The sequence below is a fragment of the Stegodyphus dumicola genome, chromosome X1 (assembly GCF_044657685.1).
Source record: "Stegodyphus dumicola isolate Sdum_Otavi_A_Nest chromosome X1, ASM4465768v1".
Lineage (NCBI taxonomy): Eukaryota > Metazoa > Arthropoda > Arachnida > Araneae > Eresidae > Stegodyphus > Stegodyphus dumicola.
This window is the reverse complement of record NC_140780.1, coordinates 192,794,670-192,809,321: the sequence shown is the minus strand read 5'-3', so window position 1 is coordinate 192,809,321 and position 14,652 is coordinate 192,794,670. Positions and strand designations below refer to the sequence as shown.

Below are 14,652 nucleotides of genomic sequence, written 5' to 3'. Positions count from 1 at the left end.
ACCATTATGTGTTTACTATTTTTGAACTCCAATAATTTCCTCTTAAAACGTTTTTCAGATTTATCCTTTAAACTGGCATGGTTAGATTCAAGACATCCTTTAACAAACGATGATTTCATAATTTCATTGGATAATAACCGCAAACAACACATCGACTTTGAGGATCCATTTCATCCCTGTTCCAAGTAAACCCACATGATAAATAACATTCATTATATTTTCTATAAGCAATTTTTCTTTTCTTTTCGATATTCTTAGTGCTAATAGATTATCCTAGATCCATCGCCTGTGAATCATCACTTTTCCGCTTAGGCAATCCTAGCTATTTTTCCATTTTGGAAATCTAGGTTTGTTTTATTATTTTTTCACAAATATTTAAATGCACAATATACTCGTATTACGAGTTCTTCAAAAACAAACGACGATATCCTCAAATCACGTAGAAAAGTAAGGAATATAAAGCAACACGAAGACAAAATACCTGCTGTCAGAAACAGCAAATCGACGTAAAAAAAAAAAAAAAAAAAATTATTATAATTGAAAATACAGCAATATGAGCCCGAAAATGGTGGCGATGTAAAGTGTAGACATGCTAATGAATCGATCAACTGTAAAAGAATTAATGAGAAACTATTACCCTTTTAAAGGAAATTATTTTTTTTTCCCTATTAAACGCATAATCTATTTCTATTACTCTTTTAAAAACATCATTTATGACAGATTTTGTTATGTCTATGTGGCTAAAAGAAAATTTGTGAAAATAAAAACGGATTATTTTGCTGAAGTACGTATATGAGCAGCTACTGACCTTGAACAAAGCTCAAATCACATAAATTTACAAGTATTAGAGGGGGAAAAAAAACATAAGCAGAATGTTGGGGTATATATTATTGGGGCGTATTTAGTTTTGGAATTTAATAGTTAAAAATACTTTTTCTTTTTCGTACCGCCTATTTTTCTCTTGCGTACCACAGGTTGAAAACTGCTGGTCTAGATATTACGTTATTTCACTATCAGTATGCTGAAGTTATGTTGCATGTTAAAATTATCCACATCAGAGATGTAGCTAAGCGTTCTGCCACCCGGGCGGTCTGTTTACCGCCTTTATCAATGCTCACCTAAAAATCAGTGCACACCCAAAAATATGGAAACGGCATATAGGAACATAAATTAAAGCTCTGTGTTGATTTTTGTGAAATAAAACTTTAATTCCAACATTCTAAAACGCTAATTTGAGTGTTCCTTTCTTAGCAAAATTGCCAGTAACGCTCTAGAAGTTTGTTTTATCACTCCAGTTGCTCTTCTCTAAACAGTACAATATTATCAAGATATTCATTTTACGTCTTATGTGCTTCTTAGAATCCAGCTCTAGAAAATTTCTCTCACTCCAGAAAAACTCCTTCTCACAATAAATAATACAGCAAATGTGAAGGAATTTCGAAGCAGAATTAAAGTATTGGAATTTCGTTTCGGAGAAAGTATTTTAAAATAAATTATAAAAATTCAAAGTGACTGCCATGTCACTTCTCGATTTTGTCTTCTTAAGCAAGTCACAGCTGGGCATCTCGTAATTCTTCACCTCACCAATGACCGAATGGATAAAATGGCTGAATACTGTTAGTAATGTTAAAATGATGTATTTCGCTGCTGGTAATATAAGGGGTTTCACCAATAGTTCGAGCCTGCCTAATCTCGGAAATTCTTTTACTAGGTAACTAACTCCTAAAGCCTTTTCAATTGAAGTAAGAAACCTTTCATCATTTGTTTGACCCACCAGCGGCCGAGCGGTAACGTCGCTGAACACTGGTAGTTTGGTCCGAGGTTCGAATCCCGCGAACGGGCTGGATGCATGGGTGTTTTCGTGGTTTTCCTCATGTGTAACGTGTATACGATCCAGTTTCCCTTCAAAAGCCCTCCACGAAGGCATCCTTCCCTTAAGGCAGATAGCCCTCGAGTGCTTTGCCGTAACCTAATAAACCAAACCAAACCATTATGTGTTTACTATTTTTGAACTCCAATAATTTCCTCTTAAAACGTTTTTCAGATTTATCCTTTAAACTGGCATGGTTAGATTCAAGACATCCTTTAACAAACGATGATTTCATAATTTCATTGGATAATAACCGCAAACAACACATCGACTTTGAGGATCCATTTCATCCCTGTTCCAAGTAAACCCACATGATAAATAACATTCATTATATTTTCTATAAGCAATTTTTCTTTTCTTTTCGATATTCTTAGTGCTAATAGATTATCCTAGATCCATCGCCTGTGAATCATCACTTTTCCGCTTAGGCAATCCTAGCTATTTTTCCATTTTGGAAATCTAGGTTTGTTTTATTATTTTTTCACAAATATTTAAATGCACAATATACTCGTATTACGAGTTCTTCAAAAACAAACGACGATATCCTCAAATCACGTAGAAAAGTAAGGAATATAAAGCAACACGAAGACAAAATACCTGCTGTCAGAAACAGCAAATCGACGTAAAAAAAAAAAAAAAAAAAATTATTATAATTGAAAATACAGCAATATGAGCCCGAAAATGGTGGCGATGTAAAGTGTAGACATGCTAATGAATCGATCAACTGTAAAAGAATTAATGAGAAACTATTACCCTTTTAAAGGAAATTATTTTTTTTTCCCTATTAAACGCATAATCTATTTCTATTACTCTTTTAAAAACATCATTTATGACAGATTTTGTTATGTCTATGTGGCTAAAAGAAAATTTGTGAAAATAAAAACGGATTATTTTGCTGAAGTACGTATATGAGCAGCTACTGACCTTGAACAAAGCTCAAATCACATAAATTTACAAGTATTAGAGGGGGAAAAAAAACATAAGCAGAATGTTGGGGTATATATTATTGGGGCGTATTTAGTTTTGGAATTTAATAGTTAAAAATACTTTTTCTTTTTCGTACCGCCTATTTTTCTCTTGCGTACCACAGGTTGAAAACTGCTGGTCTAGATATTACGTTATTTCACTATCAGTATGCTGAAGTTATGTTGCATGTTAAAATTATCCACATCAGAGATGTAGCTAAGCGTTCTGCCACCCGGGCGGTCTGTTTACCGCCTTTATCAATGCTCACCTAAAAATCAGTGCACACCCAAAAATATGGAAACGGCATATAGGAACATAAATTAAAGCTCTGTGTTGATTTTTGTGAAATAAAACTTTAATTCCAACATTCTAAAACGCTAATTTGAGTGTTCCTTTCTTAGCAAAATTGCCAGTAACGCTCTAGAAGTTTGTTTTATCACTCCAGTTGCTCTTCTCTAAACAGTACAATATTATCAAGATATTCATTTTACGTCTTATGTGCTTCTTAGAATCCAGCTCTAGAAAATTTCTCTCACTCCAGAAAAACTCCTTCTCACAATAAATAATACAGCAAATGTGAAGGAATTTCGAAGCAGAATTAAAGTATTGGAATTTCGTTTCGGAGAAAGTATTTTAAAATAAATTATAAAAATTCAAAGTGACTGCCATGTCACTTCTCGATTTTGTCTTCTTAAGCAAGTCACAGCTGGGCATCTCGTAATTCTTCACCTCACCAATGACCGAATGGATAAAATGGCTGAATACTGTTAGTAATGTTAAAATGATGTATTTCGCTGCTGGTAATATAAGGGGTTTCACCAATAGTTCGAGCCTGCCTAATCTCGGAAATTCTTTTACTAGGTAACTAACTCCTAAAGCCTTTTCAATTGAAGTAAGAAACCTTTCATCATTTGTTTGACCCACCAGCGGCCGAGCGGTAACGTCGCTGAGCACTGGTAGTTTGGTCCGAGGTTCGAATCCCGCGAACGGGCTGGATGCATGGGTGTTTTCGTGGTTTTCCTCATGTGTAACGTGTATACGATCCAGTTTCCCTTCAAAAGCCCTCCACGAAGGCATCCTTCCCTTAAGGCAGATAGCCCTCGAGTGCTTTGCCGTAACCTAATAAACCAAACCAAACCATTATGTGTTTACTATTTTTGAACTCCAATAATTTCCTCTTAAAACGTTTTTCAGATTTATCCTTTAAACTGGCATGGTTAGATTCAAGACATCCTTTAACAAACGATGATTTCATAATTTCATTGGATAATAACCGCAAACAACACATCGACTTTGAGGATCCATTTCATCCCTGTTCCAAGTAAACCCACATGATAAATAACATTCATTATATTTTCTATAAGCAATTTTTCTTTTCTTTTCGATATTCTTAGTGCTAATAGATTATCCTAGATCCATCGCCTGTGAATCATCACTTTTCCGCTTAGGCAATCCTAGCTATTTTTCCATTTTGGAAATCTAGGTTTGTTTTATTATTTTTTCACAAATATTTAAATGCACAATATACTCGTATTACGAGTTCTTCAAAAACAAACGACGATATCCTCAAATCACGTAGAAAAGTAAGGAATATAAAGCAACACGAAGACAAAATACCTGCTGTCAGAAACAGCAAATCGACGTAAAAAAAAAAAAAAAAAAAATTATTATAATTGAAAATACAGCAATATGAGCCCGAAAATGGTGGCGATGTAAAGTGTAGACATGCTAATGAATCGATCAACTGTAAAAGAATTAATGAGAAACTATTACCCTTTTAAAGGAAATTATTTTTTTTTCCCTATTAAACGCATAATCTATTTCTATTACTCTTTTAAAAACATCATTTATGACAGATTTTGTTATGTCTATGTGGCTAAAAGAAAATTTGTGAAAATAAAAACGGATTATTTTGCTGAAGTACGTATATGAGCAGCTACTGACCTTGAACAAAGCTCAAATCACATAAATTTACAAGTATTAGAGGGGGAAAAAAAAACATAAGCAGAATGTTGGGGTATATATTATTGGGGCGTATTTAGTTTTGGAATTTAATAGTTAAAAATACTTTTTCTTTTTCGTACCGCCTATTTTTCTCTTGCGTACCACAGGTTGAAAACTGCTGGTCTAGATATTACGTTATTTCACTATCAGTATGCTGAAGTTATGTTGCATGTTAAAATTATCCACATCAGAGATGTAGCTAAGCGTTCTGCCGCCCGGGCGGTCTGTTTACCGCCTTTATCAATGCTCACCTAAAAATCAGTGCACACCCAAAAATATGGAAACGGCATATAGGAACATAAATTAAAGCTCTGTGTTGATTTTTGTGAAATAAAACTTTAATTCCAACATTCTAAAACGCTAATTTGAGTGTTCCTTTCTTAGCAAAATTGCCGGTAACGCTCTAGAAGTTTGTTTTATCACTCCAGTTGCTCTTCTCTAAACAGTACAATATTATCAAGATATTCATTTTACGTCTTATGTGCTTCTTAGAATCCAGCTCTAGAAAATTTCTCTCACTCCAGAAAAACTCCTTCTCACAATAAATAATACAGCAAATGTGAAGGAATTTCGAAGCAGAATTAAAGTATTGGAATTTCGTTTCGGAGAAAGTATTTTAAAATAAATTATAAAAATTCAAAGTGACTGCCATGTCACTTCTCGATTTTGTCTTCTTAAGCAAGTCACAGCTGGGCATCTCGTAATTCTTCACCTCACCAATGACCGAATGGATAAAATGGCTGAATACTGTTAGTTTAAATCCCAAACAACGGCCTGGCTGCTTCTTGTGGTTTATCTTATGTGTGACAGAGTGTATATGACGTTATATTCACGTATGTGTGACATGAATATGAGCCAGTTCCCATTTTTAAACGCTTCGCCGAAAATGTTAGTCGTCCAGGAAGACATCCCGTCTTTTAGACAGATAGCAGTTGCGAAATTTATTATCATCGAATAAATCATATTTAATCTTTCATCTTCGAAAATATAATATGACTCCTATATAATATGCATCACATGGAAAATGCCTTTCCAAAAAATGTGGCGCCAAGGCCGAGTGCCCAATCGCTTTCCTCTAGCTACGCCATTGTATCACATATACTGCTGTCTCTGGGGTATGTCCTCGAGGTATAAAAGAACATACAGGTTAAGCAACAGTGGAAAAGATAAGCGAATTTTTATTATTTGGCTGTAGGACTGTAGACCTCTGTTTTGGCGCCTTTACCAAAATGTACCTCCACTAGTTGCTGAGCGGTTAAAATCGCTGAATACTGGTAATTCGAACCCAGACGAATGGGCTGACTGCGTAATGGTTTTCATCATGGAGGTAGGAAGTAAGATGGAGTCGCCCTAAACAAGTTTTTCCCGTACCCAGCTCTGAAGCACCGGCGATCCCTACGTGGTGACCAAAACATTGGGTCATTTACCATTGAGTTCTATGGGATTTGACGCGTTCGAATGTATATATTTTGTAATTACGTTGTAAATATACATATAAATGTATATATTTTCTTTTTCTACAACACTTCAGAGTCCTAAGTATGTGAAAACAACATATTTTTAAACAACATTTCATTCTGAACGGAATTAAATGCTATATTTTTCACAGGACATTTTTCTCAGAATGGTTTAATTTGAATGAAATATTTTCACAAGTTTTCGTTAATTATATTAGGAAAAAAATTAAGGTAATTCGATTTTATTCGGTTAAGGTACAAAAATTAAGATCAAAGTTTAATGTATTATTAATATTAAAATCATGCATTATTTCTTTTCTATTTATAGAGCTTCTTCCTAAAATACTTTCTTAAATATGACATGATTTTCTGGCTTCCGAGGCATCTTTTAAATCGAAAAATGTAAGTCAATTTATAATTAATGCTCTATTCGGTTCATTTTAAATTAGAGAATTATTAGGAATTAGCGAAATACTTTAAGTAAGTATTTCGCTAATTCCTAATAATTAAATAGGTATTAAATAGTACTTGACTTTCTCTGAACATTTCTGAAAGGGAATAAAATAAGTTTTTTTTTTTTTTTTTTTTTTTAAGTATTATTTAAAACTTGTAACTGAGTTATTATAAAATGTAAGGGGAATAATTCTTTTAATTATACTTATCAGATTTTTTTTTTTACCCTTCATTTCAACAATACATATTCCAAAACTCTTTATTACGTTCTTTAAGTGCACATCTCATAGCATTTGTTTTACAATACCTTTTAACACATTGCTTTCCAATACGAACAATTCTTGCTTAAATACTTTTATAACGTATTTGTCAACAGGATTTCAATTTATGTTTACAATTCAGTATTAAGGTTATTATATATTTAGATAACATTTATAATCATTATAAATTAGATACATTTAATAATTAGATTTCCTCACAGCACTTTCACAGTTGTTTATAAGTGAATAAATTCTTCATTTCAAATACATTTATAAATAATTTAATGAATATTTAAGTATTTTGTCAAAGGCAGATACATGCTTTTTGCAAGCACATGCATAAATACCCATACATATTTCCCATTTTTCATTTCCGGCATGTGCAAATCTTTAATTTCTGTGCATTCACTATATTTTTCGTGTAAAGTAATTTACACTAATTTAGCATACACCCGAAAGTTTTACATAAAAAATATATATGAATATAATTTGAATGAAAATTATAAATATTATTTTTAATACCCACTCAAAGGTCAGTTTTTCTTCAAAATTCCTCCACGATGGCATCTCTCTCTTTAGGCAGATAGCCCTTGCATGCGTTACTCTATTTAATAAAAACTTAATCTGACCTAAGTGCCTAATTACAAAAATTTTAACATACATAATTTTATATTTATAAAACGTGTAAGCCCAAAGTGATTATTTTTCAGTTATATAAAATTAAAACGATGGGCAGCAGTAAAGCCTGAGCAGCAGTAAAGCCTCTCCTCTAAAAAATTTTAAAAGGTACATGTTACAATAATATATGGATGTGAAAAAAATTTGTTTTATTTAAAACATTTTGACGTTTGGAAAATAAAATAAAAGTAGCGAATACTCTATCAAGGGTATCGAAAGACGTATACAATTTTAAATGTGCCGTGAGGTATTTTTCATTCTTTAAGCATAACACTTTTCTTAAAATCTATATTTTTGTAGTGCAACAGCTTATAATTTTATAAAACAAATTCATAATCAAAATTGCTGTTGTTAGTTATCGAAAAATAACCAAGATGTGATTTTTGCGTAAATGTCACTAAACTATACAAATTGCTATTATCCATCACACTATGAATGTTTCTTTCATGCGAAAGTGTCCCTTTTTCGATTTCTATGGAACTATCGTGTGTCGAAATACTATCAGAATCTTGTCAAGCGAGCTTCTGAATGTAAACAAAGAACACCCCATTTGGTGACACAAGCTTCAAAGCAGTGCTTCACTTTTAGCGCGGGTTGGCCCCTCCTCCCTTTCCTACCTCCATGGTTTTCATAGATTTCCTCGTGTGTGAATATGAGCCACTTTCGCATAGAAAGTCTTAAGAGGAGGAATGCCTTCGTGGAGAATCATTCTCTCCTCTCAGACAGATAGCCCTCGTATGCTTTGCCATAACTGAATAACCTTTATCAAAGCGCACTGTGTAAAATTATAAAAAAAAATAAGGGTAAGGACTTGAAAAAATTGATTGACACTCTTCTGTGCAAAAAAAATAAAGGAAAGATTATTTACTTCCTGCAAAGTTTCCGAGTGCTGTCTACCTAAGAACGTATGTCTTCATAGAACCTTTTTTCTAAGGAAACCTGATTCGTATTTACATTTCATGTACAACGTAAACGTCGCTGCAGAGAGCCCATTAGTTAAGATGTTTTAGCCACTTGGCTGCAGGTAATTTGTTAAAAAGAAACGCGATTAGCTAGCTGAAGATTGATTATGTTGTTATATAAGCTAACAGGAATTCCTGAGCTGGTGAATAAAGAGCTTCATTTGAGAAACATCCCGTTACACACCCAGCTGGTATAAGCCAAAGAGATTAAAATCTTGTTGTTTTTACAACAGTTTTTTTTAATATATTCTATCAATACTGCTTCACTATATCAATTTAGAGAGCTGAAAATAAAATTTATGACATTTTTACACGTTAATTGGTTTTTATTGCTATTCCATAAAGGGATATTTTCTTTAATGTTAACCCTTTTCTTAGCCAAAAGCGGCAATTTGCCCAGAGGGGCTATTAATTTCGTTTCGGCATTTTGCGTTCGTTCACTATAAGCGGCGTTTCACATCTCAAATTTTTGCCACCAAATATTAAAACCCTGCATTATATTTAAAAAAATAAATAATGAAGAATCTGCATGAATGCACATATATATATATGTGTTTCTCTCACTATGAAAAAACAGCGATACCTAGAAACACCAAATTTTGAATGACGTAGTCCTCCATTTGAATATGGGCATCTGGAAGCCCAAATTTGAAATTTGTTTTATTATCTATTTCATATTTTGTAAAACTTTAAAGAATTTTTGATTAACAAACTCAATGATTTCAAAGCGTGCAATGGCAACCCTGTGCGGGTAAAAAACGAAAAAAAAAAATATCTACAACGCCCCGCGAGACAGTGCACCGGAAATTCTAAAGATATATGCTCTTTTTAAATTATTTTGTGATATTGCAGTTAAACTGAATTTTATCGTTTAAGGGCGAAGAACATGATATTTAATAAGTAAATCTGACGCACAAAACTTTAAAAAATCCCTTTGGGCGTAATATGAATTCTGAAAGCCTTCAGATTTTGATTTTTATTTTTGCTAAAATAGGAGAAAACTTGATTTTTATCTCTAATGGAAGAAGCAGTAATTAGAACTGTTATTATCATTTCTATGGATTATTTTGGAATAAATAAAACACATATAACATTATTATTACTGCAAGCCGATCGTTTTACACTTTCGTCGTAGTTCAGAAAAAAGTCCTCCGGCTTTTTTTCTGAACTACTACGTGGTATTGATGCCATTAATACAATCAGTGTTTTTTATTCTTTTTCGTTTTTGATTTCCTGCGGTCTGTTTAAAAGCAGTGCCAGTTCATAAGTTTATAATCGAATAAATATGATGCTCTGTCACTCTCTTTCGCCTGAAGTAATTGAATAATGTAAATTACATCTAGCCGTAATATTTCGTTTCTAGGATATCAACATTTCTTTAGCTGAGAAACATTTTCGATACAGTATACGTTAGAGCTAAAATCTGTAAGTTATGAATAACATCTGTAAATTATGAATCTATCGTCTATGAGGCGAGTTGTACTCGTATAAGCGACCATCGAGATCGCTAAGCTTAAATGGGACCTCAAATTCGACGTTTCAAAAAATTCATTTGAATAAAAAATCATAAAATTACACTAAATTTAATGCAATTAATATAAATTTATAATATACGAATTCGTAGACTTTTTTCGTCGCACTATTATTCAAGAGGGCTTAGATGACGTCTTTACATCAGCTCACAAAAATATCTTCGCCCTTTAAGGGTTTTATTTTATTATCATTACACCTGTATAGCAAATACAAATAATAATCTTATCTGAATTCTAAAACAAATCTGAATGAATACCTGTCTTGTGATAGAATTTATAGAAGACTTCAGTGCTTTATGATTACTTTCTGTATTCAAAGCAGCAGATCGGACTCCTAGTCTCCTGAAAGTCGTCACATATTCACTTACTACCCCGCAGAAGAATGTGACTGATTCATCAGCATTTGCCCGAAAAAAAAAGTTTCACAAGGTGCGGAAGGGGAGCCATTTGTTCAGATATCGCTTGTACCTGCTTCAATACTTTTCGCGCTATTATTTCCTCAACTTCAGGCTCGTTTTTCCTGGGAAAAGAAGGGCTAGTGGCGTCTGGAGAGTTTGACAATGGTGTCTGGGTTCTTTTGCCACCTCAAAAATCTGTTAGAAAACTAACTCATGCTTCGTGAGTGAATAATAAGCACTGCAATAGGTTTTTAACGTGAATCTCTTAGCCAGTCATTTCTAACAAATACCATAGCTGTAATTTTTGTCTTCTAAATTGCCTGAGCATTTAATGTTAAGGAAAAGGTGGTTGGATTTCTGCTAAACACCTGCCCCTCGCAAATATATCTGCGGTTTTCTCCACAGAAATACCAAAAGTTCCAAGCTTATCTATAAAATAAGGCTCCTACCATAATCTTATTTGATTACATATGCAATGATGAGGTAGGTAGCATGAACACTTCCAAATGTAAATCACATACGAAATGAAATACAATATTTCACAATAGTTTCCAAAATTTTAGATTCTCATAAGCTATGGGCTCAAATTAATTATATAGATGGAAAAAATCATATAAAAAAAGAAATAAGCTCCATTTAAATCAGCGAACTGGTAAATATTAAAATTGTAAATCACTTTCGTTTCATGATTTTACTTAAATGTTTCATCATTAAACACAAATCAATATTTCACTCTGTGCACAAAATTTTGAATTCTTACTAAGAGAATACTGTGTTTTTAAATTTTAAATCAGAGAAATTTGCAGCATAATGTAAACCGGAAAACACAATCACGTGAAGGCTATGTGAAATTCCTCAGAATAATGTTTTCTTAATAGCATATAAATATAATTAAAATTTATCTCACGTAACTTGCATTTTACGTATGCATTTCAAGTAATTTACGTTTGTATTATCACTTTAAATTTCCACTATTTTGAACTCACTTTTGATTTTCATCAATAATTCTTTATGCGCATTATAGAGTATGTTTGTAAGCTAATATGTAATTCTTCGATGATTTAAGGATTAGAGATAAGGTTTTGATTAGTTTCTTCTCGCGTTATAATGATTCGTTGTTCAACGAATTATTTTAACACAAAAAGAACTAGCTACACAAGACATTCTGTAAACGATGTCTGGTCATGCAGCAAAGAGTCAGCTTTCTTCCTTATAACAAAGCTTAATAAATTTGAACTGATTAGAAATGAATGTGACATTTTATCTCTTACGTATTATATTTAATTTTTTCTGTGGAAATCTCCCCTCCCCCAAAAAATTCTCTCCAGGTATGATGGTGGGTCATAATTTTCAGGCGTTTAAATTGCACATACACGGAATTTAAAACTAAACAGGGCCACACGAAATCGCTTAAATGAAATCTTAGAGGTATTATATTTTTGATATGTTTGTTATAATCGAAGCTTGCTTTAATCGCAACAATTTATTGTCATTTCGTTTTGTTGTCACCAGAAAGTTAATTCTTCATCCGATAAGAAATCGTTTAATTTTACTTTCAGTACTAGTAAGTTATAAATTATCATTGTCATTAAGTATAATACATAAATTCCTTTGCGTGAAAGTATTAACACTATGAACATGCTACATTTTCATAACTTACAACCGGAATTTATGTGAAGATCCATGACTTTTGCTATGAAAAGCTTGAAAGACTAAGAGGAGGGTGATATTTTAAGTCTAAAGCAGTCGTGAAAATACGAAGTTCTTCTAGGACCAAAATATGATAACTCATGATACTGAAAGTACTTGTTAGCAAATAAATGTTTCCACAAAAGGAAAAATTACGTTTCCTTGACAAAAAGTACATAAATTTTAGAATTATGAAAATTTTAGCTTAGTTTCAAATTTGAACATTGTAAACAATCCGAAAGAAAAGAAGTAAAATGAAAGGCGGGTGGAAAAGTAACTGTTGTTGCGTTCACGCGCTTTCTATAAATGTTACCTAAGTGCAAACATTATATTTTGAAAATTAGTGGCTTAAAAAGACAGTTATTTTAGCTTTAATGGAAAAAGCTACTGCGTTCGAGATTAAGTTATTTTGAACACGGCAAAGCACACATGGGCAGAATGGCTTTCGCGGAATCTTCTACGGATTATACATTACTATACCCTGGAAAAGCACGCGAAAGCTATCTGCCTAAGATAAGGGATGCCTTCAGGGAGGGCTTTTTAAAGAAAACTGGCTCGTATTCACATTACATATGGAGAAAACAACCATAAACAACTATGCAGATGGTCTCTTCGCCTGAGTTCATATAACTCATATTTCGGAGATACCTATTTCTCTGCCCCGGGTCAAACTGCTAATATTCAGTGGTCTTATATATTCGGCCACTAGCGGGGCCTGCTGTATTCGAAGGGAACGAAACTGTATTCATAAACCGCATTTAAAGTATGTTGGATAATGACAACAGAAAAATATGTCATCAGCCATAAATAAAATAAGTTAGATTCTAAATAAAATCTTTCGATGGGCATAAATGTTCAAAGAAAGTCTTTTCAATCGATCAACCAGTCGAACCAAATCGATTTCTTTATCTTTCATTTGAAATTAGTTTTTTTAAATTACGAAAAAACTATTTTTTAAGTAAAATTATTGAATAATTACATTCAGTGACCGTTATTTAAGAATGGAAACTCGAAACAGTAGAAAAGCAATCTCTGAAAAACAATAAAATGCAATATTTTCGTTTGAAACAAGCAGTATTTTTTTTACTCGCGTATTTCCCACTTTTCCTGCTAATTTTACCGCCTAAAAATCAGGAGGGGAAAAATAAGTGGTATATTTTTGAAGAGATTTAAATGGCAAACATAGCACATGAAAAATCATGCATAAAGACTCGCTAATATTATATATTTCAAAAGACTTCTCAATTCCAATTATATTCTTTTTACTTACACAAAAACTTCACTATTTTTGCATATATTTTACATAGTTAACATAAATGAGAAGTTTCTGAATCATATCCTGAAAAAAAAAAAAAAAAAAAATAGGGAAAAATTAAGCGAAGGGGAAAATATGTAAATAAACACGGTATATGCTTTCTAAAGTTTTATATATAGGCACTTTTCAAACCACTTCATCACGTTTTGTGCAGAGATTAAACTACAATTCATAATAATTTTCGACCTTGCTTCCAAATATTTTTCCATCTTTGGTATTCTTGACGGAAAGGAGAAATAAATAATTTTGGCTGTACGAAAAGTATTATTAGTTGCTTTTCATAAATAAATAACACTTTTTTTAAACATTTTTCCCATAAGCAAATTCAGATACTCTTATATCATTTATAAGCACGTAAAGTAATAAAATTTGAATTTTAACTTATACGTATGATGTTAGAATACTGTTAATTACTTACATGACTGATGTAAACAAAACTAAGGGCTTCTCACAAATGCTTGTTCACAGTCAATACTAGGCCTGGACAAAAACCATTAACACGTGTTAGAAGGATTTAAGGAGCCTTCTGAAACAACTGACCACTGTCCAGTCTTTCCTTCCAGTCAATATATTGCAAAAATTTATACCAACAACAACAGATATTTAATTATAAAAATGCTGATATTTCTTTTTCTGTATATATATTCGATAAAGCCGTGGGTTCAAATGCTCCTCATGTGCTATGAATGGTGAATGGTCATCCTCTATGCGGCGCAATTTCCGTCGTTTTCGACAAGGATTATCATCAACATTCTGCTCAATGGTTCTGAAGAGCCACCTGTTCTACTCCAGGGTTGCTACAGTAAAATGCGTTTCATCGCCAGTGAGGTAACCCAGCGGTGTTCTTCAGTTCAGTTAGGCAGAGGAGATCGCAGATAATCTTGCTTGGCGTTACTTTTTTTATGAGTGACTCTGAAGCGAAGCAGAACTAAATATTTTTGGTGATGAATTCTCGGCTCATTGAAAATTTGAGCGCCAAAAGGCTGTATACAGCAGTCGTCATAGTTACCAGACATTGCGTTCCGCGTAATTTTACTAAAAGGAAAGGGTCTTACGAAGATATTAGGT

General features: G+C 32.8%; 1 protein-coding gene across 1 annotated transcript in view; it reads right to left on the bottom strand.

The window, feature by feature from the left end:
• LOC118183719 (uncharacterized) overlaps window positions 1–14,353 on the bottom strand; it is a 78,622-nt gene extending 64,269 nt beyond the window's left edge. Inside the window, exon 1 of the mRNA XM_035353313.2 lies at window positions 14,003–14,353. The gene's annotated coding sequence lies outside the window, so the exon portion shown is untranslated. The remainder of the gene's footprint in view (window positions 1–14,002) is intronic.
• Between the last annotated feature and the right edge of the window lie 299 nt (window positions 14,354–14,652).